Source organism: Lampris incognitus, chromosome 2 (genome assembly GCF_029633865.1).
Source record: "Lampris incognitus isolate fLamInc1 chromosome 2, fLamInc1.hap2, whole genome shotgun sequence".
Taxonomy (NCBI): Eukaryota; Metazoa; Chordata; class Actinopteri; order Lampriformes; family Lampridae; genus Lampris; species Lampris incognitus.
In genome coordinates, this window is record NC_079212.1 from 69,517,459 (window position 1) to 69,544,535 (window position 27,077).

Genomic DNA, 27,077 nt, shown 5'->3' on the forward strand with positions numbered 1-27,077 from the left:
GAGTTAAAACAGCAGAGTTAAAACACCAGAATTAAAACAGCAGAGTTAAAACACTAGAGTTAAAACACCAGAATTATAACAGCAGAGTTAAAACAGCAGAGTTAAAACAGCAGAGTTAAAACAGCAGAGTTACAACACCAGAATTAAAACACCAGAGTTAAAACAGCAGAGTTAAAACAGCAGAGTTAAAACAGCAGAGTTAAAACACCAGAGTTAAACACCAGAGTTAAAACACCAGAGTTGAAACAGCAGAGTTAAGACACCAGAGTTAAAACACCAGAGTTAAAACAGCAGAGTTAAAACATCAGAGTTAAAACACCAGAGTTAAAACACCAGAATTAAAACAGCAGAGTTAAAACAGCAGAGTTAAAACAGCAGAGTTAAAACAGCAGAGTTAAAACACCAGAGTTAAAACAGCAGAGTTAAAACACCAGAGTTAAAACAGCAGAATTAAAACAGCAGAGTTAAAACACCAGAGTTAAAACACCAGAATTAAAACAGCAGAGTTAAAACACCAGAGTTAAAACAGCAGAGTTAAAACACCAGAGTTAAAACAGCAGAGTTAAAACACCAGAGTTAAAACATCAGAGTTAAAACACCAGAGTTAAAACAGCAGAGTTAAAACACCAGAATTAAAACAGCAGAGTTAAAACACTAGAGTTAAAACACCAGAATTATAACAGCAGAGTTAAAACAGCAGAGTTAAAACAGCAGAGTTAAAACAGCAGAGTTAAAACACCAGAGTTAAAACAGCAGAGTTAAAACACCAGAGTTAAAACAGCAGAATTAAAACAGCAGAGTTAAAACACCAGAGTTAAAACACCAGAATTAAAACAGCAGAGTTAAAACAGCAGAGTTAAAACAGCAGAGTTAAAACAGCAGAGTTAAAACAGCAGAGTTAAAACACCAGAGTTAAAACAGCAGAGTTAAAACAGCAGAGTTAAAACAGCAGAGTTAAAACACCAGAATTAAAACAGCAGAGTTAAAACAGCAGAGTTAAAACACCAGAGTTAAATAACCAGAGTTACAACACCAGAATTAAAACACCAGAGTTAAATAACCAGAGTTACAACACCAGAATTAAAACACCAGAGTTAAAACAGCAGAGTTAAAACAGCAGAGTTAAAACAGCAGAGTTAAAACACCAGAATTAAAACAGCAGAGTTAAAACACCAGAATTAAAACACCAGAATTAAAACAGCAGTTTTAAAACACCAGAATTAAAACAGCAGAGTTAAAACAGCAGAGTTAAAACACCAGAGTTAAAGCACCAGAGTTAAATAACCAGAGTTACAACACCAGACTTAAAACAGCAGAGTTAAAACACCAGAGTTAAAACACCAGAGTTAAAACACCAGAATTAAAACAGCAGAGTTAAAACAGCAGAGTTAAAACAGCAGAATTAAAACACCAGAGTTAAAACACCAGAGTTAAAACAGCAGAGTTAAAACAGCAGAGTTAAAACACCAGAGTTAAAACACCAGAGTTAAATAACCAGAGTTACAACACCAGAATTAAAACACCAGAGTTAAAACAGCAGAGTTAAAACAGCAGAGTTAAAACACCAGAGTTAAACAGCAGAGTTAAAACACCAGAGTTGAAACAGCAGAGTTAAAACACCAGAGTTAAAACACCAGAGTTAAAACAGCAGAGTTAAAACATCAGAGTTAAAACACCAGAGTTAAAACACCAGAATTAAAACAGCAGAGTTAAAACACCAGAATTAAAAAACACCAGAGTTAAAACAGCAGAGTTAAAACACCAGAATTAAAACAGCAGAGTTAAAACAGCAGAGTTAAAACAGCAGAGTTAAAACACCAGAGTGAAAACAGCAGAGTTAAAACACCAGAATTAAAACAGCAGAGTTAAAACACTAGAGTTAAAACACCAGAATTATAACAGCAGAGTTAAATAACCAGAGTTACAACACCAGAATTAAAACACCAGAGTTAAAACAGCAGAGTTAAAACACCAGAGTTAAAACAGCAGAGTTAAAACACCAGAGTTAAAACAGCAGAGTTAAAACACCAGAATTAAAACAGCAGAGTTAAAACACCAGAATTAAAAAACACCAGAGTTAAAACAGCAGAGTTAAAACACCAGAATTAAAACAGCAGAGTTAAAACAGCAGAGTTAAAACAGCAGAGTTAAAACACCAGAGTGAAAACAGCAGAGTTAAAACACCAGAATTAAAACAGCAGAGTTAAAACACTAGAGTTAAAACACCAGAATTATAACAGCAGAGTTAAATAACCAGAGTTACAACACCAGAATTAAAACACCAGAGCTAAAACAGCAGAGTTAAAACACCAGAGTTAAAACAGCAGAGTTAAAACACCAGAGTTAAAACAGCAGAGTTAAAACACCAGAATTAAAACAGCAGAGTTAAAACAGCAGAGTTAAAACAGCAGAGTTAAATAACCAGAGTTACAACACCAGAATTAAAACACCAGAGTTAAATAACCAGAGTTACAACACCAGAATTAAAACACCAGAGTTAAAACAGCAGAGTTAAAACAGCAGAGTTAAAACAGCAGAGTTAAAACACCAGAATTAAAACACCAGAGTTAAAACAGCAGAGTTAAAACACCAGAGTTAAACACCAGAGTTAAAACACCAGAGTTGAAACAGCAGAGTTAAAACAGCAGAGTTAAATAACCAGAGTTACAACACCAGAATTAAAACAGCAGAGTTAAAACACCAGAGTTAAAACAGCAGAGTTAAAAAACCAGAATGAAAACACCAGAGTTAAAACAGCAGAGTTAAAACACCAGAATTGAAACAGCAGAGTTAAAACAGCAGAGTTAAAACAGCAGAATTAAAACATCAGAGTTAAAACACCAGAGTTAAAACACCAGAGTTAAAACACCAGAATTAAAACACCAGAGTTAAAACACCAGAGTTAAAACAGCAGAGTTAAAATAGCAGACTTAAAGCACCTGAATTAAAACAGCAGAGTTAAAACACCAGAGTTAAAACACCAGAGATAAAACAGCAGAGTTAAAACACCAGAATTAAAACACCAGAGTTAAATAACCAGAGTTACAACACCAGAATTAAAACACCAGAGTTAAAACAGCAGAGTTAAAACAGCAGAGTTAAAACAGAAGAGTTAAAACACCAGAATTAAAACAGCAGAGTTAAAACTCCAGAATTAAAACACCAGAGTTAAAACAGCAGAGTTAAAACACCAGAGTTGAAACAGCAGAGTTAAAACACCAGAGTTAAAACAGCAGAGTTAAAACACCAGAGTTAAAACAGCAGAGTTAAAACACCAGAGTTAAAACACCAGAATTAAAACAGCAGAGTTAAAACACCAGAATTAAAACAGCAGAGTTAAAACAGCAGAGTTAAAACACCAGAGTTAAAACACCAGAGTTAAATAACCAGAGTTACAACACCAGAATTAAAACAGCAGAGTTAAAACACCAGAGTTAAAACACCAGAGTTAAAACACCAGAATTAAAAAAGCAGAGTTAAAACAGCAGAGTTAAAACAGCAGAATTAAAACACCAGAGTTAAAACACCAGAGTTAAAACACCAGAGTTAAAACAGCAGAGTTAAAACACCAGAGTTAAAACAGCAGAGTTAAAACACCAGAGTTACAACACCAGAATTAAAACACCAGAGTTAAAACAGCAGAGTTAAAACAGCAGAGTTAAAACACCAGAGTTAAACACCAGAGTTAAAACACCAGAGTTGAAACAGCAGAGTTAAGACACCAGAGTTAAAACACCAGAGTTAAAACAGCAGAGTTAAAACATCAGAGTTAAAACACCAGAGTTAAAACACCAGAATTAAAACAGCAGAGTTAAAACAGCAGAGTTAAAACAGCAGAGTTAAAACAGCAGAGTTAAAACACCAGAGTTAAAACAGCAGAGTTAAAACACCAGAGTTAAAACAGCAGAATTAAAACAGCAGAGTTAAAACACCAGAGTTAAAACACCAGAATTAAAACAGCAGAGTTAAAACAGCAGAGTTAAAACACCAGAGTTAAAACAGCAGAGTTAAAACACCAGAGTTAAAACATCAGAGTTAAAACACCAGAGTTAAAACAGCAGAGTTAAAACACCAGAATTAAAACAGCAGAGTTAAAACACTAGAGTTAAAACACCAGAATTATAACAGCAGAGTTAAAACAGCAGAGTTAAAACAGCAGAGTTAAAACAGCAGAGTTAAAACAGCAGAGTTAAAACAGCAGAGTTAAAACAGCAGAGTTAAAACACCAGAGTGAAAACAGCAGAGTTAAAACACCAGAATTAAAACAGCAGAGTTAAAACACTAGAGTTAAAACACCAGAATTATAACAGCAGAGTTAAATAACCAGAGTTACAACACCAGAATTAAAACACCAGAGTTAAAACAGCAGAGTTAAAACAGCAGAGTTAAAACAGCAGAGTTAAAACACCAGAGTTAAAACAGCAGAGTTAAAACAGCAGAGTTAAAACAGCAGAGTTAAAACACCAGAATTAAAACAGCAGAGTTAAAACAGCAGAGTTAAAACACCAGAGTTAAATAACCAGAGTTACAACACCAGAATTAAAACACCAGAGTTAAATAACCAGAGTTACAACACCAGAATTAAAACACCAGAGTTAAAACAGCAGAGTTAAAACAGCAGAGTTAAAACAGCAGAGTTAAAACACCAGAATTAAAACAGCAGAGTTAAAACACCAGAATTAAAACACCAGAGTTAAAACAGCAGAGTTAAAACACCAGAGTTGAAACAGCAGAGTTAAAACACCAGAGTTAAAACAGCAGAATTAAAACACCAGAGTTACAACACCAGAGTTAAAACAGCAGAGTTAAAACACCAGAATTAAAACAGCAGAGTTAAAACAGCAGAGTTAAAACACCAGAGTTAAATAACCAGAGTTACAACACCAGAATTAAAACACCAGAGTTAAATAACCAGAGTTACAACACCAGAATTAAAACACCAGAGTTAAAACAGCAGAGTTAAAACAGCAGAGTTAAAACAGCAGAGTTAAAACACCAGAATTAAAACACCAGAGTTAAAACAGCAGAGTTAAAACACCAGAGTTAAACACCAGAGTTAAAACACCAGAGTTGAAACAGCAGAGTTAAAACAGCAGAGTTAAATAACCAGAGTTACAACACCAGAATTAAAACAGCAGAGTTAAAACACCAGAGTTAAAACAGCAGAGTTAAAAAACCAGAATGAAAACACCAGAGTTAAAACAGCAGAATTAAAACATCAGAGTTAAAACACCAGAGTTAAAACACCAGAGTTAAAACACCAGAATTAAAACACCAGAGTTAAAACACCAGAGTTAAAACAGCAGAGTTAAAATAGCAGACTTAAAGCACCTGAATTAAAACAGCAGAGTTAAAACACCAGAATTAAAACACCAGAGATAAAACAGCAGAGTTAAAACACCAGAATTAAAACACCAGAGTTAAATAACCAGAGTTACAACACCAGAATTAAAACACCAGAGTTAAAACAGCAGAGTTAAAACAGCAGAGTTAAAACAGAAGAGTTAAAACACCAGAATTAAAACAGCAGAGTTAAAACTCCAGAATTAAAACACCAGAGTTAAAACAGCAGAGTTAAAACACCAGAGTTGAAACAGCAGAGTTAAAACACCAGAGTTAAAACAGCAGAGTTAAAACACCAGAGTTAAAACAGCAGAGTTAAAACACCAGAGTTAAAACACCAGAATTAAAACAGCAGAGTTAAAACACCAGAATTAAAACAGCAGAGTTAAAACAGCAGAGTTAAAACACCAGAGTTAAAACACCAGAGTTAAATAACCAGAGTTACAACACCAGAATTAAAACAGCAGAGTTAAAACACCAGAGTTAAAACACCAGAGTTAAAACACCAGAATTAAAAAAGCAGAGTTAAAACAGCAGAGTTAAAACAGCAGAATTAAAACACCAGAGTTAAAACACCAGAGTTAAAACACCAGAGTTAAAACAGCAGAGTTAAAACACCAGAGTTAAAACAGCAGAGTTAAAACACCAGAGTTACAACACCAGAATTAAAACACCAGAGTTAAAACAGCAGAGTTAAAACAGCAGAGTTAAAACAGCAGAGTTAAAACACCAGAGTTAAACACCAGAGTTAAAACACCAGAGTTGAAACAGCAGAGTTAAGACACCAGAGTTAAAACACCAGAGTTAAAACAGCAGAGTTAAAACATCAGAGTTAAAACACCAGAGTTAAAACACCAGAATTAAAACAGCAGAGTTAAAACAGCAGAGTTAAAACAGCAGAGTTAAAACAGCAGAGTTAAAACACCAGAGTTAAAACAGCAGAGTTAAAACACCAGAGTTAAAACAGCAGAATTAAAACAGCAGAGTTAAAACACCAGAGTTAAAACACCAGAATTAAAACAGCAGAGTTAAAACACCAGAGTTAAAACAGCAGAGTTAAAACACCAGAGTTAAAACAGCAGAGTTAAAACACCAGAGTTAAAACATCAGAGTTAAAACACCAGAGTTAAAACAGCAGAGTTAAAACACCAGAATTAAAACAGCAGAGTTAAAACACTAGAGTTAAAACACCAGAATTATAACAGCAGAGTTAAAACAGCAGAGTTAAAACAGCAGAGTTAAAACAGCAGAGTTACAACACCAGAATTAAAACACCAGAGTTAAAACAGCAGAGTTAAAACAGCAGAGTTAAAACAGCAGAGTTAAAACACCAGAGTTAAACACCAGAGTTAAAACACCAGAGTTGAAACAGCAGAGTTAAGACACCAGAGTTAAAACACCAGAGTTAAAACAGCAGAGTTAAAACATCAGAGTTAAAACACCAGAGTTAAAACACCAGAATTAAAACAGCAGAGTTAAAACAGCAGAGTTAAAACAGCAGAGTTAAAACAGCAGAGTTAAAACACCAGAGTTAAAACAGCAGAGTTAAACCACCAGAGTTAAAACAGCAGAATTAAAACAGCAGAGTTAAAACACCAGAGTTAAAACACCAGAATTAAAACAGCAGAGTTAAAACACCAGAGTTAAAACAGCAGAGTTAAAACACCAGAGTTAAAACAGCAGAGTTAAAACACCAGAGTTAAAACATCAGAGTTAAAACACCAGAGTTAAAACAGCAGAGTTAAAACACCAGAATTAAAACAGCAGAGTTAAAACACTAGAGTTAAAACACCAGAATTATAACAGCAGAGTTAAAACAGCAGAGTTAAAACAGCAGAGTTAAAACAGCAGAGTTAAAACACCAGAGTTAAAACAGCAGAGTTAAAACACCAGAGTTAAAACAGCAGAATTAAAACAGCAGAGTTAAAACACCAGAGTTAAAACACCAGAATTAAAACAGCAGAGTTAAAACAGCAGAGTTAAAACAGCAGAGTTAAAACAGCAGAGTTAAAACAGCAGAGTTAAAACACCAGAGTTAAAACAGCAGAGTTAAAACAGCAGAGTTAAAACAGCAGAGTTAAAACACCAGAATTAAAACAGCAGAGTTAAAACAGCAGAGTTAAAACACCAGAGTTAAATAACCAGAGTTACAACACCAGATTTAAAACACCAGAGTTAAATAACCAGAGTTACAACACCAGAATTAAAATACCAGAGTTAAAACAGCAGAGTTAAAACAGCAGAGTTAAAACAGCAGAGTTAAAACACCAGAATTAAAACAGCAGAGTTAAAACACCAGAATTAAAACACCAGAGTTAAAACAGCAGAGTTAAAACACCAGAGTTGAAACAGCAGAGTTAAAACACCAGAGTTAAAACAGCAGAGTTAAAACACCAGAGTTACAACACCAGAATTAAAACACCAGAGTTAAAACACCAGAATTAAAACAGCAGTTTTAAAACACCAGAATTAAAACAGCAGAGTTAAAACAGCAGAGTTAAAACACCAGAGTTAAAGCACCAGAGTTAAATAACCAGAGTTACAACACCAGACTTAAAACAGCAGAGTTAAAACAGCAGAGTTAAAACACCAGAGTTAAAACACCAGAATTAAAACAGCAGAGTTAAAACAGCAGAGTTAAAACAGCAGAATTAAAACACCAGAGTTAAAACACCAGAGTTAAAACAGCAGAGTTAAAACAGCAGAGTTAAAACACCAGAGTTAAAACACCAGAGTTAAATAACCAGAGTTACAACACCAGAATTAAAACACCAGAGTTAAAACAGCAGAGTTAAAACAGCAGAGTTAAAACACCAGAGTTAAACAGCAGAGTTAAAACACCAGAGTTGAAACAGCAGAGTTAAAACACCAGAGTTAAAACACCAGAGTTAAAACAGCAGAGTTAAAACATCAGAGTTAAAACACCAGAGTTAAAACACCAGAATTAAAACAGCAGAGTTAAAACACCAGAATTAAAAAACACCAGAGTTAAAACAGCAGAGTTAAAACACCAGAATTAAAACAGCAGAGTTAAAACAGCAGAGTTAAAACAGCAGAGTTAAAACACCAGAGTGAAAACAGCAGAGTTAAAACACCAGAATTAAAACAGCAGAGTTAAAACACTAGAGTTAAAACACCAGAATTATAACAGCAGAGTTAAATAACCAGAGTTACAACACCAGAATTAAAACACCAGAGTTAAAACAGCAGAGTTAAAACACCAGAGTTAAAACAGCAGAGTTAAAACACCAGAGTTAAAACAGCAGAGTTAAAACACCAGAATTAAAACAGCAGAGTTAAAACACCAGAATTAAAAAACACCAGAGTTAAAACAGCAGAGTTAAAACACCAGAATTAAAACAGCAGAGTTAAAACAGCAGAGTTAAAACAGCAGAGTTAAAACACCAGAGTGAAAACAGCAGAGTTAAAACACCAGAATTAAAACAGCAGAGTTAAAACACTAGAGTTAAAACACCAGAATTATAACAGCAGAGTTAAATAACCAGAGTTACAACACCAGAATTAAAACACCAGAGTTAAAACAGCAGAGTTAAAACACCAGAGTTAAAACAGCAGAGTTAAAACACCAGAGTTAAAACAGCAGAGTTAAAACACCAGAATTAAAACAGCAGAGTTAAAACAGCAGAGTTAAAACACCAGAGTTAAATAACCAGAGTTACAACACCAGAATTAAAACACCAGAGTTAAATAACCAGAGTTACAACACCAGAATTAAAACACCAGAGTTAAAACAGCAGAGTTAAAACAGCAGAGTTAAAACAGCAGAGTTAAAACACCAGAATTAAAACACCAGAGTTAAAACAGCAGAGTTAAAACACCAGAGTTAAACACCAGAGTTAAAACACCAGAGTTGAAACAGCAGAGTTAAAACAGCAGAGTTAAATAACCAGAGTTACAACACCAGAATTAAAACAGCAGAGTTAAAACACCAGAGTTAAAACAGCAGAGTTAAAAAACCAGAATGAAAACACCAGAGTTAAAACAGCAGAGTTAAAACACCAGAATTGAAACAGCAGAGTTAAAACAGCAGAGTTAAAACAGCAGAATTAAAACATCAGAGTTAAAACACCAGAGTTAAAACACCAGAGTTAAAACACCAGAATTAAAACACCAGAGTTAAAACACCAGAGTTAAAACAGCAGAGTTAAAATAGCAGACTTAAAGCACCTGAATTAAAACAGCAGAGTTAAAACACCAGAATTAAAACACCAGAGATAAAACAGCAGAGTTAAAACACCAGAATTAAAACACCAGAGTTAAATAACCAGAGTTACAACACCAGAATTAAAACACCAGAGTTAAAACAGCAGAGTTAAAACAGCAGAGTTAAAACAGAAGAGTTAAAACACCAGAATTAAAACAGCAGAGTTAAAACTCCAGAATTAAAACACCAGAGTTAAAACAGCAGAGTTAAAACACCAGAGTTGAAACAGCAGAGTTAAAACACCAGAGTTAAAACAGCAGAGTTAAAACACCAGAGTTAAAACAGCAGAGTTAAAACACCAGAGTTAAAACACCAGAATTAAAACAGCAGAGTTAAAACACCAGAATTAAAACAGCAGAGTTAAAACAGCAGAGTTAAAACACCAGAGTTAAAACACCAGAGTTAAATAACCAGAGTTACAACACCAGAATTAAAACAGCAGAGTTAAAACACCAGAGTTAAAACACCAGAGTTAAAACACCAGAATTAAAAAAGCAGAGTTAAAACAGCAGAGTTAAAACAGCAGAATTAAAACACCAGAGTTAAAACACCAGAGTTAAAACACCAGAGTTAAAACAGCAGAGTTAAAACACCAGAGTTAAAACAGCAGAGTTAAAACACCAGAGTTACAACACCAGAATTAAAACACCAGAGTTAAAACAGCAGAGTTAAAACAGCAGAGTTAAAACAGCAGAGTTAAAACACCAGAGTTAAACACCAGAGTTAAAACACCAGAGTTGAAACAGCAGAGTTAAGACACCAGAGTTAAAACACCAGAGTTAAAACAGCAGAGTTAAAAAAATCAGAGTTAAAACACCAGAGTTAAAACACCAGAATTAAAACAGCAGAGTTAAAACAGCAGAGTTAAAACAGCAGAGTTAAAACAGCAGAGTTAAAACACCAGAGTTAAAACAGCAGAGTTAAAACACCAGAGTTAAAACAGCAGAATTAAAACAGCAGAGTTAAAACACCAGAGTTAAAACACCAGAATTAAAACAGCAGAGTTAAAACACCAGAGTTAAAACAGCAGAGTTAAAACACCAGAGTTAAAACAGCAGAGTTAAAACACCAGAGTTAAAACATCAGAGTTAAAACACCAGAGTTAAAACAGCAGAGTTAAAACACCAGAATTAAAACAGCAGAGTTAAAACACTAGAGTTAAAACACCAGAATTATAACAGCAGAGTTAAAACAGCAGAGTTAAAACAGCAGAGTTAAAACAGCAGAGTTAAAACAGCAGAGTTAAAACAGCAGAGTTAAAACAGCAGAGTTAAAACACCAGAGTGAAAACAGCAGAGTTAAAACACCAGAATTAAAACAGCAGAGTTAAAACACTAGAGTTAAAACACCAGAATTATAACAGCAGAGTTAAATAACCAGAGTTACAACACCAGAATTAAAACACCAGAGTTAAAACAGCAGAGTTAAAACAGCAGAGTTAAAACAGCAGAGTTAAAACACCAGAGTTAAAACAGCAGAGTTAAAACACCAGAGTTAAAACAGCAGAGTTAAAACACCAGAATTAAAACAGCAGAGTTAAAACAGCAGAGTTAAAACACCAGAGTTAAATAACCAGAGTTACAACACCAGAATTAAAACACCAGAGTTAAATAACCAGAGTTACAACACCAGAATTAAAACACCAGAGTTAAAACAGCAGAGTTAAAACAGCAGAGTTAAAACACCAGAGTTGAAACAGCAGAGTTAAAACACCAGAGTTAAAACAGCAGAGTTAAAACACCAGAGTTACAACACCAGAATTAAAACACCAGAGTTAAAACACCAGAATTAAAACAGCAGTTTTAAAACAGCAGAGTTAAAACAGCAGAGTTAAAACAGCAGAGTTAAAACAGCAGAGTTAAAACACCAGAGTTAAATAACCAGAGTTACAACACCAGACTTAAAACAGCAGAGTTAAAACACCAGAGTTAAAACACCAGAGTTAAAACACCAGAATTAAAACAGCAGAGTTAAAACACCAGAGTTAAAACAGCAGAGTTAAAACAGCAGAGTTAAAACACCAGAGTTAAAACACCAGAGTTAAATAACCAGAGTTACAACACCAGAATTAAAACACCAGAGTTAAAACAGCAGAGTTAAAACAGCAGAGTTAAAACACCAGAGTGAAAACAGCAGAGTTAAAACACCAGAATTAAAACAGCAGAGTTAAAACACTAGAGTTAAAACACCAGAATTATAACAGCAGAGTTAAATAACCAGAGTTACAACACCAGAATTAAAACACCAGAGTTAAAACAGCAGAGTTAAAACACCAGAGTTAAAACAGCAGAGTTAAAACACCAGAGTTAAAACAGCAGAGTTAAAACACCAGAATTAAAACAGCAGAGTTAAAACACCAGAGTTAAAACACCAGAGTTAAATAACCAGAGTTACAACACCAGAATTAAAACACCAGAGTTAAATAACCAGAGTTACAACACCAGAATTAAAACACCAGAGTTAAAACAGCAGAGTTAAAACAGCAGAGTTAAAACAGCAGAGTTAAAACACCAGAATTAAAACACCAGAGTTAAAACAGCAGAGTTAAAACACCAGAGTTAAACACCAGAGTTAAAACACCAGAGTTGAAACAGCAGAGTTAAAACAGCAGAGTTAAATAACCAGAGTTACAACACCAGAATTAAAACAGCAGAGTTAAAACACCAGAGTTAAAACAGCAGAGTTAAAAAACCAGAATGAAAACACCAGAGTTAAAACAGCAGAGTTAAAACACCAGAATTGAAACAGCAGAGTTAAAACAGCAGAGTTAAAACAGCAGAATTAAAACATCAGAGTTAAAACACCAGAGTTAAAACACCAGAGTTAAAACACCAGAATTAAAACACCAGAGTTAAAACACCAGAGTTAAAACAGCAGAGTTAAAATAGCAGACTTAAAGCACCTGAATTAAAACAGCAGAGTTAAAACACCAGAATTAAAACACCAGAGATAAAACAGCAGAGTTAAAACACCAGAATTAAAACACCAGAGTTAAATAACCAGAGTTACAACACCAGAATTAAAACACCAGAGTTAAAACAGCAGAGTTAAAACAGCAGAGTTAAAACAGAAGAGTTAAAACACCAGAATTAAAACAGCAGAGTTAAAACTCCAGAATTAAAACACCAGAGTTAAAACAGCAGAGTTAAAACACCAGAGTTGAAACAGCAGAGTTAAAACACCAGAGTTAAAACAGCAGAGTTAAAACACCAGAGTTAAAACAGCAGAGTTAAAACACCAGAGTTAAAACACCAGAATTAAAACAGCAGAGTTAAAACACCAGAATTAAAACAGCAGAGTTAAAACAGCAGAGTTAAAACACCAGAGTTAAAACACCAGAGTTAAATAACCAGAGTTACAACACCAGAATTAAAACAGCAGAGTTAAAACACCAGAGTTAAAACACCAGAGTTAAAACACCAGAATTAAAAAAGCAGAGTTAAAACAGCAGAGTTAAAACAGCAGAATTAAAACACCAGAGTTAAAACACCAGAGTTAAAACAGCAGAGTTAAAACACCAGAGTTAAAACAGCAGAGTTAAAACACCAGAGTTACAACACCAGAATTAAAACACCAGAGTTAAAACAGCAGAGTTAAAACAGCAGAGTTAAAACAGCAGAGTTAAAACACCAGAGTTAAACACCAGAGTTAAAACACCAGAGTTGAAACAGCAGAGTTAAGACACCAGAGTTAAAACACCAGAGTTAAAACAGCAGAGTTAAAACATCAGAGTTAAAACACCAGAGTTAAAACACCAGAGTTAAATAACCAGAGTTACAACACCAGAATTAAAACACCAGAGTTAAAACAGCAGAGTTAAAACAGCAGAGTTAAAACACCAGAGTGAAAACAGCAGAGTTAAAACACCAGAATTAAAACAGCAGAGTTAAAACACTAGAGTTAAAACACCAGAATTATAACAGCAGAGTTAAATAACCAGAGTTACAACACCAGAATTAAAACACCAGAGTTAAAACAGCAGAGTTAAAACACCAGAGTTAAAACAGCAGAGTTAAAACACCAGAGTTAAAACAGCAGAGTTAAAACACCAGAATTAAAACAGCAGAGTTAAAACACCAGAGTTAAAACACCAGAGTTAAATAACCAGAGTTACAACACCAGAATTAAAACACCAGAGTTAAATAACCAGAGTTACAACACCAGAATTAAAACACCAGAGTTAAAACAGCAGAGTTAAAACAGCAGAGTTAAAACAGCAGAGTTAAAACACCAGAATTAAAACACCAGAGTTAAAACAGCAGAGTTAAAACACCAGAGTTAAACACCAGAGTTAAAACACCAGAGTTGAAACAGCAGAGTTAAAACAGCAGAGTTAAATAACCAGAGTTACAACACCAGAATTAAAACAGCAGAGTTAAAACACCAGAGTTAAAACAGCAGAGTTAAAAAACCAGAATGAAAACACCAGAGTTAAAACAGCAGAGTTAAAACACCAGAATTGAAACAGCAGAGTTAAAACAGCAGAGTTAAAACAGCAGAATTAAAACATCAGAGTTAAAACACCAGAGTTAAAACACCAGAGTTAAAACACCAGAATTAAAACACCAGAGTTAAAACACCAGAGTTAAAACAGCAGAGTTAAAATAGCAGACTTAAAGCACCTGAATTAAAACAGCAGAGTTAAATAACCAGAGTTAAAACACCAGAGTTAAAACACCAGAATTAAAACAGCAGAGTTAAAACACCAGAATTAAAACAGCAGAGTTAAAACAGCAGAGTTAAAACACCAGAGTTAAAACACCAGAGTTAAATAACCAGAGTTACAACACCAGAATTAAAACAGCAGAGTTAAAACACCAGAGTTAAAACACCAGAGTTAAAACACCAGAATTAAAAAAGCAGAGTTAAAACAGCAGAGTTAAAACAGCAGAATTAAAACACCAGAGTTAAAACACCAGAGTTAAAACACCAGAGTTAAAACAGCAGAGTTAAAACACCAGAGTTAAAACAGCAGAGTTAAAACACCAGAGTTACAACACCAGAATTAAAACACCAGAGTTAAAACAGCAGAGTTAAAACAGCAGAGTTAAAACACCAGAGTTAAACACCAGAGTTAAAACACCAGAGTTGAAACAGCAGAGTTAAGACACCAGAGTTAAAACACCAGAGTTAAAACAGCAGAGTTAAAACATCAGAGTTAAAACACCAGAGTTAAAACACCAGAATTAAAACAGCAGAGTTAAAACAGCAGAGTTAAAACAGCAGAGTTAAAACAGCAGAGTTAAAACACCAGAGTTAAAACAGCAGAGTTAAAACACCAGAGTTAAAACAGCAGAATTAAAACAGCAGAGTTAAAACACCAGAGTTAAAACAGCAGAGTTAAAACACCAGAGTTAAAACAGCAGAGTTAAAACACCAGAGTTAAAACATCAGAGTTAAAACACCAGAGTTAAAACAGCAGAGTTAAAACACCAGAATTAAAACAGCAGAGTTAAAACACTAGAGTTAAAACACCAGAATTATAACAGCAGAGTTAAAACAGCAGAGTTAAAACAGCAGAGTTAAAACAGCAGAGTTAAAACAGCAGAGTTAAAACAGCAGAGTTAAAACACCAGAGTGAAAACAGCAGAGTTAAAACACCAGAATTAAAACAGCAGAGTTAAAACACTAGAGTTAAAACACCAGAATTATAACAGCAGAGTTAAATAACCAGAGTTACAACACCAGAATTAAAACACCAGAGTTAAAACAGCAGAGTTAAAACAGCAGAGTTAAAACAGCAGAGTTAAAACACCAGAGTTAAAACAGCAGAGTTAAAACAGCAGAGTTAAAACAGCAGAGTTAAAACACCAGAATTAAAACAGCAGAGTTAAAACAGCAGAGTTAAAACACCAGAGTTAAATAACCAGAGTTACAACACCAGAATTAAAACACCAGAGTTAAATAACCAGAGTTACAACACCAGAATTAAAACACCAGAGTTAAAACAGCAGAGTTAAAACAGCAGAGTTAAAACAGCAGAGTTAAAACACCAGAATTAAAACAGCAGAGTTAAAACACCAGAATTAAAACACCAGAGTTAAAACAGCAGAGTTAAAACACCAGAGTTGAAACAGCAGAGTTAAAACACCAGAGTTAAAACAGCAGAATTAAAACACCAGAGTTACAACACCAGAGTTAAAACAGCAGAGTTAAAACACCAGAATTAAAACAGCAGAATTAAAACAGCAGAGTTAAAACACCAGAATTAAAACACCAGAGTTAAAACAGCAGAGTTAAAACACCAGAGTTGAAACAGCAGAGTTAAAACACCAGAGTTAAAACAGCAGAATTAAAACACCAGAGTTACAACACCAGAGTTAAAACAGCAGAGTTAAAACACCAGAATTAAAACACCAGAGTTAAAACAGCAGAGTTAAAACACCAGAGTTAAACACCAGAGTTAAAACACCAGAGTTGAAACAGCAGAGTTAAAACAGCAGAGTTAAATAACCAGAGTTACAACACCAGAATTAAAACAGCAGAGTTAAAACACCAGAGTTAAAACAGCAGAGTTAAAAAACCAGAATGAAAACACCAGAGTTAAAACAGCAGAATTAAAACATCAGAGTTAAAACACCAGAGTTAAAACACCAGAGTTAAAACACCAGAATTAAAACACCAGAGTTAAAACACCAGAGTTAAAACAGCAGAGTTAAAATAGCAGACTTAAAGCACCTGAATTAAAACAGCAGAGTTAAAACACCAGAATTAAAACACCAGAGATAAAACAGCAGAGTTAAAACACCAGAATTAAAACACCAGAGTTAAATAACCAGAGTTACAACACCAGAATTAAAACACCAGAGTTAAAACAGCAGAGTTAAAACAGCAGAGTTAAAACAGAAGAGTTAAAACACCAGAATTAAAACAGCAGAGTTAAAACTCCAGAATTAAAACACCAGAGTTAAAACAGCAGAGTTAAAACACCAGAGTTGAAACAGCAGAGTTAAAACACCAGAGTTAAAACAGCAGAGTTAAAACACCAGAGTTAAAACAGCAGAGTTAAAACACCAGAGTTAAAACACCAGAATTAAAACAGCAGAGTTAAAACACCAGAATTAAAACAGCAGAGTTAAAACAGCAGAGTTAAAACACCAGAGTTAAAACACCAGAGTTAAATAACCAGAGTAACAACACCAGAATTAAAACAGCAGAGTTAAAACACCAGAGTTAAAACACCAGAGTTAAAACACCAGAATTAAAAAAGCAGAGTTAAAACAGCAGAGTTAAAACAGCAGAATTAAAACACCAGAGTTAAAACACCAGAGTTAAAACACCAGAGTTAAAACAGCAGAGTTAAAACACCAGAGTTAAAACAGCAGAGTTAAAACACCAGAGTTACAACACCAGAATTAAAACACCAGAGTTAAAACAGCAGAGTTAAAACAGCAGAGTTAAAACAGCAGAGTTAAAACACCAGAGTTAAACACCAGAGTTAAGACACCAGAGTTGAAACAGCAGAGTTAAAACAGCAGAGTTAAAACACCAGAGTTAAAACACCAGAGTTAAATAACCAGAGTAACAACACCAGAATTAAAACAGCAGAGTTAAAACACCAGAGTTAAAACACCAGAGTTAAAACAGCAGAATTAAAACACCAGAGTTAAAACACCAGAGTTAAAACACCAGAGTTAAAACAGCAGAGTTAAAACACCAGAGTTAAAACAGCAGAGTTAAAACACCAGAGTTACAACACCAGAATTAAAACACCAGAGTTAAAACAGCAGAGTTAAAACAGCAGAGTTAAAACAGCAGAGTTAAAACACCAGAGTTAAACACCAGAGTTAAGACACCAGAGTTAAAACACCAGAGTTAAAACAGCAGAGTTAAAACATCAGAGTTAAAACACCAGAGTTAAAACACCAGAATTAAAACAGCAGAGTTAAAACAGCAGAGTTAAAACAGCAGAGTTAAAACAGCAGAGTTAAAACACCAGAGTTAAAACAGCAGAGTTAAAACACCAGAGTTAAAACAGCAGAATTAAAACAGCAGAGTTAAAACACCAGAGTTAAAACACCAGAATTAAAACAGCAGAGTTAAAACACCAGAGTTAAAACAGCAGAGTTAAAACACCAGAGTTAAAACAGCAGAGTTAAAACACCAGAGTTAAAACATCAGAGTTAAAACACCAGAGTTAAAACAGCAGAGTTAAAACACCAGAATTAAAACAGCAGAGTTAAAACACTAGAGTTAAAACACCAGAATTATAACAGCAGAGTTAAAACAGCAGAGTTAAAACAGCAGAGTTAAAACAGCAGAGTTACAACACCAGAATTAAAACACCAGAGTTAAAACAGCAGAGTTAAAACAGCAGAGTTAAAACAGCAGAGTTAAAACACCAGAGTTAAACACCAGAGTTAAAACACCAGAGTTGAAACAGCAGAGTTAAGACACCAGAGTTAAAACACCAGAGTTAAAACAGCAGAGTTAAAACATCAGAGTTAAAACACCAGAGTTAAAACACCAGAATTAAAACAGCAGAGTTAAAACAGCAGAGTTAAAACAGCAGAGTTAAAACAGCAGAGTTAAAACACCAGAGTTAAAACAGCAGAGTTAAAACACCAGAGTTAAAACAGCAGAATTAAAACAGCAGAGTTAAAACACCAGAGTTAAAACACCAGAATTAAAACAGCAGAGTTAAAACACCAGAGTTAAAACAGCAGAGTTAAAACACCAGAGTTAAAACAGCAGAGTTAAAACACCAGAGTTAAAACATCAGAGTTAAAACACCAGAGTTAAAACAGCAGAGTTAAAACACCAGAATTAAAACAGCAGAGTTAAAACACTAGAGTTAAAACACCAGAATTATAACAGCAGAGTTAAAACAGCAGAGTTAAAACAGCAGAGTTAAAACAGCAGAGTTAAAACACCAGAGTTAAAACAGCAGAGTTAAAACACCAGAGTTAAAACAGCAGAATTAAAACAGCAGAGTTAAAACACCAGAGTTAAAACACCAGAATTAAAACAGCAGAGTTAAAACAGCAGAGTTAAAACAGCAGAGTTAAAACAGCAGAGTTAAAACAGCAGAGTTAAAACACCAGAGTTAAAACAGCAGAGTTAAAACAGCAGAGTTAAAACAGCAGAGTTAAAACACCAGAATTAAAACAGCAGAGTTAAAACAGCAGAGTTAAAACACCAGAGTTAAATAACCAGAGTTACAACACCAGATTTAAAACACCAGAGTTAAATAACCAGAGTTACAACACCAGAATTAAAACACCAGAGTTAAAACAGCAGAGTTAAAACAGCAGAGTTAAAACAGCAGAGTTAAAACACCAGAATTAAAACAGCAGAGTTAAAACACCAGAATTAAAACACCAGAGTTAAAACAGCAGAGTTAAAACACCAGAGTTGAAACAGCAGAGTTAAAACACCAGAGTTAAAACAGCAGAGTTAAAACACCAGAGTTACAACACCAGAATTAAAACACCAGAGTTAAAACACCAGAATTAAAACAGCAGTTTTAAAACACCAGAATTAAAACAGCAGAGTTAAAACAGCAGAGTTAAAACACCAGAGTTAAAGCACCAGAGTTAAATAACCAGAGTTACAACACCAGACTTAAAACAGCAGAGTTAAAACAGCAGAGTTAAAACACCAGAGTTAAAACACCAGAATTAAAACAGCAGAGTTAAAACAGCAGAGTTAAAACAGCAGAATTAAAACACCAGAGTTAAAACAGCAGAGTTAAAACAGCAGAGTTAAAACACCAGAGTTAAAACACCAGAGTTAAATAACCAGAGTTACAACACCAGAATTAAAACACCAGAGTTAAAACAGCAGAGTTAAAACAGCAGAGTTAAAACACCAGAGTTAAACAGCAGAGTTAAAACACCAGAGTTGAAACAGCAGAGTTAAAACACCAGAGTTAAAACACCAGAGTTAAAACAGCAGAGTTAAAACATCAGAGTTAAAACACCAGAGTTAAAACACCAGAATTAAAACAGCAGAGTTAAAACACCAGAATTAAAAAACACCAGAGTTAAAACAGCAGAGTTAAAACACCAGAATTAAAACAGCAGAGTTAAAACAGCAGAGTTAAAACAGCAGAGTTAAAACACCAGAGTGAAAACAGCAGAGTTAAAACACCAGAATTAAAACAGCAGAGTTAAAACACTAGAGTTAAAACACCAGAATTATAACAGCAGAGTTAAATAACCAGAGTTACAACACCAGAATTAAAACACCAGAGTTAAAACAGCAGAGTTAAAACACCAGAGTTAAAACAGCAGAGTTAAAACACCAGAGTTAAAACAGCAGAGTTAAAACACCAGAATTAAAACAGCAGAGTTAAAACACCAGAATTAAAAAACACCAGAGTTAAAACAGCAGAGTTAAAACACCAGAATTAAAACAGCAGAGTTAAAACAGCAGAGTTAAAACAGCAGAGTTAAAACACCAGAGTGAAAACAGCAGAGTTAAAACACCAGAATTAAAACAGCAGAGTTAAAACACTAGAGTTAAAACACCAGAATTATAACAGCAGAGTTAAATAACCAGAGTTACAACACCAGAATTAAAACACCAGAGTTAAAACAGCAGAGTTAAAACACCAGAGTTAAAACAGCAGAGTTAAAACACCAGAGTTAAAACAGCAGAGTTAAAACACCAGAATTAAAACAGCAGAGTTAAAACAGCAGAGTTAAAACACCAGAGTTAAATAACCAGAGTTACAACACCAGAATTAAAACACCAGAGTTAAATAACCAGAGTTACAACACCAGAATTAAAACACCAGAGTTAAAACAGCAGAGTTAAAACAGCAGAGTTAAAACAGCAGAGTTAAAACACCAGAATTAAAACACCAGAGTTAAAACAGCAGAGTTAAAACACCAGAGTTAAACACCAGAGTTAAAACACCAGAGTTGAAACAGCAGAGTTAAAACAGCAGAGTTAAATAACCAGAGTTACAACACCAGAATTAAAACAGCAGAGTTAAAACACCAGAGTTAAAACAGCAGAGTTAAAAAACCAGAATGAAAACACCAGAGTTAAAACAGCAGAGTTAAAACACCAGAATTGAAACAGCAGAGTTAAAACAGCAGAGTTAAAACAGCAGAATTAAAACATCAGAGTTAAAACACCAGAGTTAAAACACCAGAGTTAAAACACCAGAATTAAAACACCAGAGTTAAAACACCAGAGTTAAAACAGCAGAGTTAAAATAGCAGACTTAAAGCACCTGAATTAAAACAGCAGAGTTAAAACACCAGAATTAAAACACCAGAGATAAAACAGCAGAGTTAAAACACCAGAATTAAAACACCAGAGTTAAATAACCAGAGTTACAACACCAGAATTAAAACACCAGAGTTAAAACAGCAGAGTTAAAACAGCAGAGTTAAAACAGAAGAGTTAAAACACCAGAATTAAAACAGCAGAGTTAAAACTCCAGAATTAAAACACCAGAGTTAAAACAGCAGAGTTAAAACACCAGAGTTGAAACAGCAGAGTTAAAACACCAGAGTTAAAACAGCAGAGTTAAAACACCAGAGTTAAAACAGCAGAGTTAAAACACCAGAGTTAAAACACCAGAATTAAAACAGCAGAGTTAAAACACCAGAATTAAAACAGCAGAGTTAAAACAGCAGAGTTAAAACACCAGAGTTAAAACACCAGAGTTAAATAACCAGAGTTACAACACCAGAATTAAAACAGCAGAGTTAAAACACCAGAGTTAAAACACCAGAGTTAAAACACCAGAATTAAAAAAGCAGAGTTAAAACAGCAGAGTTAAAACAGCAGAATTAAAACACCAGAGTTAAAACACCAGAGTTAAAACACCAGAGTTAAAACAGCAGAGTTAAAACACCAGAGTTAAAACAGCAGAGTTAAAACACCAGAGTTACAACACCAGAATTAAAACACCAGAGTTAAAACAGCAGAGTTAAAACAGCAGAGTTAAAACAGCAGAGTTAAAACACCAGAGTTAAACACCAGAGTTAAAACACCAGAGTTGAAACAGCAGAGTTAAGACACCAGAGTTAAAACACCAGAGTTAAAACAGCAGAGTTAAAACATCAGAGTTAAAACACCAGAGTTAAAACACCAGAATTAAAACAGCAGAGTTAAAACAGCAGAGTTAAAACAGCAGAGTTAAAACAGCAGAGTTAAAACACCAGAGTTAAAACAGCAGAGTTAAAACACCAGAGTTAAAACAGCAGAATTAAAACAGCAGAGTTAAAACACCAGAGTTAAAACACCAGAATTAAAACAGCAGAGTTAAAACACCAGAGTTAAAACAGCAGAGTTAAAACACCAGAGTTAAAACAGCAGAGTTAAAACACCAGAGTTAAAACATCAGAGTTAAAACACCAGAGTTAAAACAGCAGAGTTAAAACACCAGAATTAAAACAGCAGAGTTAAAACACTAGAGTTAAAACACCAGAATTATAACAGCAGAGTTAAAACAGCAGAGTTAAAACAGCAGAGTTAAAACAGCAGAGTTAAAACAGCAGAGTTAAAACAGCAGAGTTAAAACAGCAGAGTTAAAACACCAGAGTGAAAACAGCAGAGTTAAAACACCAGAATTAAAACAGCAGAGTTAAAACACTAGAGTTAAAACACCAGAATTATAACAGCAGAGTTAAATAACCAGAGTTACAACACCAGAATTAAAACACCAGAGTTAAAACAGCAGAGTTAAAACAGCAGAGTTAAAACAGCAGAGTTAAAACACCAGAGTTAAAACAGCAGAGTTAAAACACCAGAGTTAAAACAGCAGAGTTAAAACACCAGAATTAAAACAGCAGAGTTAAAACAGCAGAGTTAAAACACCAGAGTTAAATAACCAGAGTTACAACACCAGAATTAAAACACCAGAGTTAAATAACCAGAGTTACAACACCAGAATTAAAACACCAGAGTTAAAACAGCAGAGTTAAAACAGCAGAGTTAAAACAGCAGAGTTAAAACACCAGAATTAAAACAGCAGAGTTAAAACACCAGAATTAAAACACCAGAGTTAAAACAGCAGAGTTAAAACACCAGAGTTGAAACAGCAGAGTTAAAACACCAGAGTTAAAACAGCAGAGTTAAAACACCAGAGTTACAACACCAGAATTAAAACACCAGAGTTAAAACACCAGAATTAAAACAGCAGTTTTAAAACAGCAGAGTTAAAACAGCAGAGTTAAAACAGCAGAGTTAAAACAGCAGAGTTAAAACACCAGAGTTAAATAACCAGAGTTACAACACCAGACTTAAAACAGCAGAGTTAAAACACCAGAGTTAAAACACCAGAGTTAAAACACCAGAATTAAAACAGCAGAGTTAAAACACCAGAGTTAAAACAGCAGAGTTAAAACAGCAGAGTTAAAACACCAGAGTTAAAACACCAGAGTTAAATAACCAGAGTTACAACACCAGAATTAAAACACCAGAGTTAAAACAGCAGAGTTAAAACAGCAGAGTTAAAACACCAGAGTGAAAACAGCAGAGTTAAAACACCAGAATTAAAACAGCAGAGTTAAAACACTAGAGTTAAAACACCAGAATTATAACAGCAGAGTTAAATAACCAGAGTTACAACACCAGAATTAAAACACCAGAGTTAAAACAGCAGAGTTAAAACACCAGAGTTAAAACAGCAGAGTTAAAACACCAGAGTTAAAACAGCAGAGTTAAAACACCAGAATTAAAACAGCAGAGTTAAAACACCAGAGTTAAAACACCAGAGTTAAATAACCAGAGTTACAACACCAGAATTAAAACACCAGAGTTAAATAACCAGAGTTACAACACCAGAATTAAAACACCAGAGTTAAAACAGCAGAGTTAAAACAGCAGAGTTAAAACAGCAGAGTTAAAACACCAGAATTAAAACACCAGAGTTAAAACAGCAGAGTTAAAACACCAGAGTTAAACACCAGAGTTAAAACACCAGAGTTGAAACAGCAGAGTTAAAACAGCAGAGTTAAATAACCAGAGTTACAACACCAGAATTAAAACAGCAGAGTTAAAACACCAGAGTTAAAACAGCAGAGTTAAAAAACCAGAATGAAAACACCAGAGTTAAAACAGCAGAGTTAAAACACCAGAATTGAAACAGCAGAGTTAAAACAGCAGAGTTAAAACAGCAGAATTAAAACATCAGAGTTAAAACACCAGAGTTAAAACACCAGAGTTAAAACACCAGAATTAAAACACCAGAGTTAAAACACCAGAGTTAAAACAGCAGAGTTAAAATAGCAGACTTAAAGCACCTGAATTAAAACAGCAGAGTTAAAACACCAGAATTAAAACACCAGAGATAAAACAGCAGAGTTAAAACACCAGAATTAAAACACCAGAGTTAAATAACCAGAGTTACAACACCAGAATTAAAACACCAGAGTTAAAACAGCAGAGTTAAAACAGCAGAGTTAAAACAGAAGAGTTAAAACACCAGAATTAAAACAGCAGAGTTAAAACTCCAGAATTAAAACACCAGAGTTAAAACAGCAGAGTTAAAACACCAGAGTTGAAACAGCAGAGTTAAAACACCAGAGTTAAAACAGCAGAGTTAAAACACCAGAGTTAAAACAGCAGAGTTAAAACACCAGAGTTAAAACACCAGAATTAAAACAGCAGAGTTAAAACACCAGAATTAAAACAGCAGAGTTAAAACAGCAGAGTTAAAACACCAGAGTTAAAACACCAGAGTTAAATAACCAGAGTTACAACACCAGAATTAAAACAGCAGAGTTAAAACACCAGAGTTAAAACACCAGAGTTAAAACACCAGAATTAAAAAAGCAGAGTTAAAACAGCAGAGTTAAAACAGCAGAATTAAAACACCAGAGTTAAAACACCAGAGTTAAAACAGCAGAGTTAAAACACCAGAGTTAAAACAGCAGAGTTAAAACACCAGAGTTACAACACCAGAATTAAAACACCAGAGTTAAAACAGCAGAGTTAAAACAGCAAAGTTAAAACAGCAGAGTTAAAACACCAGAGTTAAACACCAGAGTTAAAACACCAGAGTTGAAACAGCAGAGTTAAGACACCAGAGTTAAAACACCAGAGTTAAAACAGCAGAGTTAAAACATCAGAGTTAAAACACCAGAGTTAAAACACCAGAGTTAAATAACCAGAGTTACAACACCAGAATTAAAACACCAGAGTTAAAACAGCAGAGTTAAAACAGCAGAGTTAAAACACCAGAGTGAAAACAGCAGAGTTAAAACACCAGAATTAAAACAGCAGAGTTAAAACACTAGAGTTAAAACACCAGAATTATAACAGCAGAGTTAAATAACCAGAGTTACAACACCAGAATTAAAACACCAGAGTTAAAACAGCAGAGTTAAAACACCAGAGTTAAAACAGCAGAGTTAAAACACCAGAGTTAAAACAGCAGAGTTAAAACACCAGAATTAAAACAGCAGAGTTAAAACACCAGAGTTAAAACACCAGAGTTAAATAACCAGAGTTACAACACCAGAATTAAAACACCAGAGTTAAATAACCAGAGTTACAACACCAGAATTAAAACAGCAGAGTTAAAACAGCAGAGTTAAAACAGCAGAGTTAAAACAGCAGAGTTAAAACACCAGAATTAAAACACCAGAGTTAAAACAGCAGAGTTAAAACACCAGAGTTAAACACCAGAGTTAAAACACCAGAGTTGAAACAGCAGAGTTAAAACAGCAGAGTTACAACACCAGAATTAAAACAGCAGAGTTAAAACACCAGAGTTAAAACAGCAGAGTTAAAAAACCAGAATGAAAACACCAGAGTTAAAACAGCAGAGTTAAAACACCAGAATTGAAACAGCAGAGTTAAAACAGCAGAGTTAAAACAGCAGAATTAAAACATCAGAGTTAAAACACCAGAGTTAAAACACCAGAGTTAAAACACCAGAATTAAAACACCAGAGTTAAAACACCAGAGTTAAAACAGCAGAGTTAAAATAGCAGACTTAAAGCACCTGAATTAAAACAGCAGAGTTAAAACACCAGAATTAAAACACCAGAGATAAAACAGCAGAGTTAAAACACCAGAATTAAAACACCAGAGTTAAATAACCAGAGTTACAACACCAGAATTAAAACACCAGAGTTAAAACAGCAGAGTTAAAACAGCAGAGTTAAAACAGAAGAGTTAAAACACCAGAATTAAAACAGCAGAGTTAAAACTCCAGAATTAAAACACCAGAGTTAAAACAGCAGAGTTAAAACACCAGAGTTGAAACAGCAGAGTTAAAACACCAGAGTTAAAACAGCAGAGTTAAAACACCAGAGTTAAAACAGCAGAGTTAAAACACCAGAGTTAAAACACCAGAATTAAAACAGCAGAGTTAAAACACCAGAATTAAAACAGCAGAGTTAAAACAGCAGAGTTAAAACACCAGAGTTAAAACACCAGAGTTAAATAACCAGAGTTACAACACCAGAATTAAAACAGCAGAGTTAAAACACCAGAGTTAAAACACCAGAGTTAAAACACCAGAATTAAAAAAGCAGAGTTAAAACAGCAGAGTTAAAACAGCAGAATTAAAACACCAGAGTTAAAACACCAGAGTTAAAACAGCAGAGTTAAAACACCAGAGTTAAAACAGCAGAGTTAAAACACCAGAGTTACAACACCAGAATTAAAACACCAGAGTTAAAACAGCAGAGTTAAAACAGCAGAGTTAAAACAGCAGAGTTAAAACACCAGAGTTAAACACCAGAGTTAAAACACCAGAGTTGAAACAGCAGAGTTAAGACACCAGAGTTAAAACACCAGAGTTAAAACAGCAGAGTTAAAACATCAGAGTTAAAACACCAGAGTTAAAACACCAGAATTAAAACAGCAGAGTTAAAACAGCAGAGTTAAAACAGCAGAGTTAAAACAGCAGAGTTAAAACACCAGAGTTAAAACAGCAGAGTTAAAACACCAGAGTTAAAACAGCAGAATTAAAACAGCAGAGTTAAAACACCAGAGTTAAAACACCAGAATTAAAACAGCAGAGTTAAAACACCAGAGTTAAAACAGCAGAGTTAAAACACCAGAGTTAAAACAGCAGAGTTAAAACACCAGAGTTAAAACATCAGAGTTAAAACACCAGAGTTAAAACAGCAGAGTTAAAACACCAGAATTAAAACAGCAGAGTTAAAACACTAGAGTTAAAACACCAGAATTATAACAGCAGAGTTAAAACAGCAGAGTTAAAACAGCAGAGTTAAAACAGCAGAGTTAAAACAGCAGAGTTAAAACACCAGAGTTAAAACAGCAGAGTTAAAACACCAGAGTTAAAACAGCAGAATTAAAACAGCAGAGTTAAAACACCAGAGTTAAAACACCAGAATTAAAACAGCAGAGTTAAAACAGCAGAGTTAAAACAGCAGAGTTAAAACACCAGAGTTAAAACAGCAGAGTTAAAACACCAGAGTTAAAACAGCAGAATTAAAACAGCAGAGTTAAAACACCAGAATTAAAACAGCAGAGTTAAAACAGCAGAGTTAAAACAGCAGAGTTAAAACACCAGAGTGAAAACAGCAGAGTTAAAACACCAGAATTAAAACAGCAGAGTTAAAACACT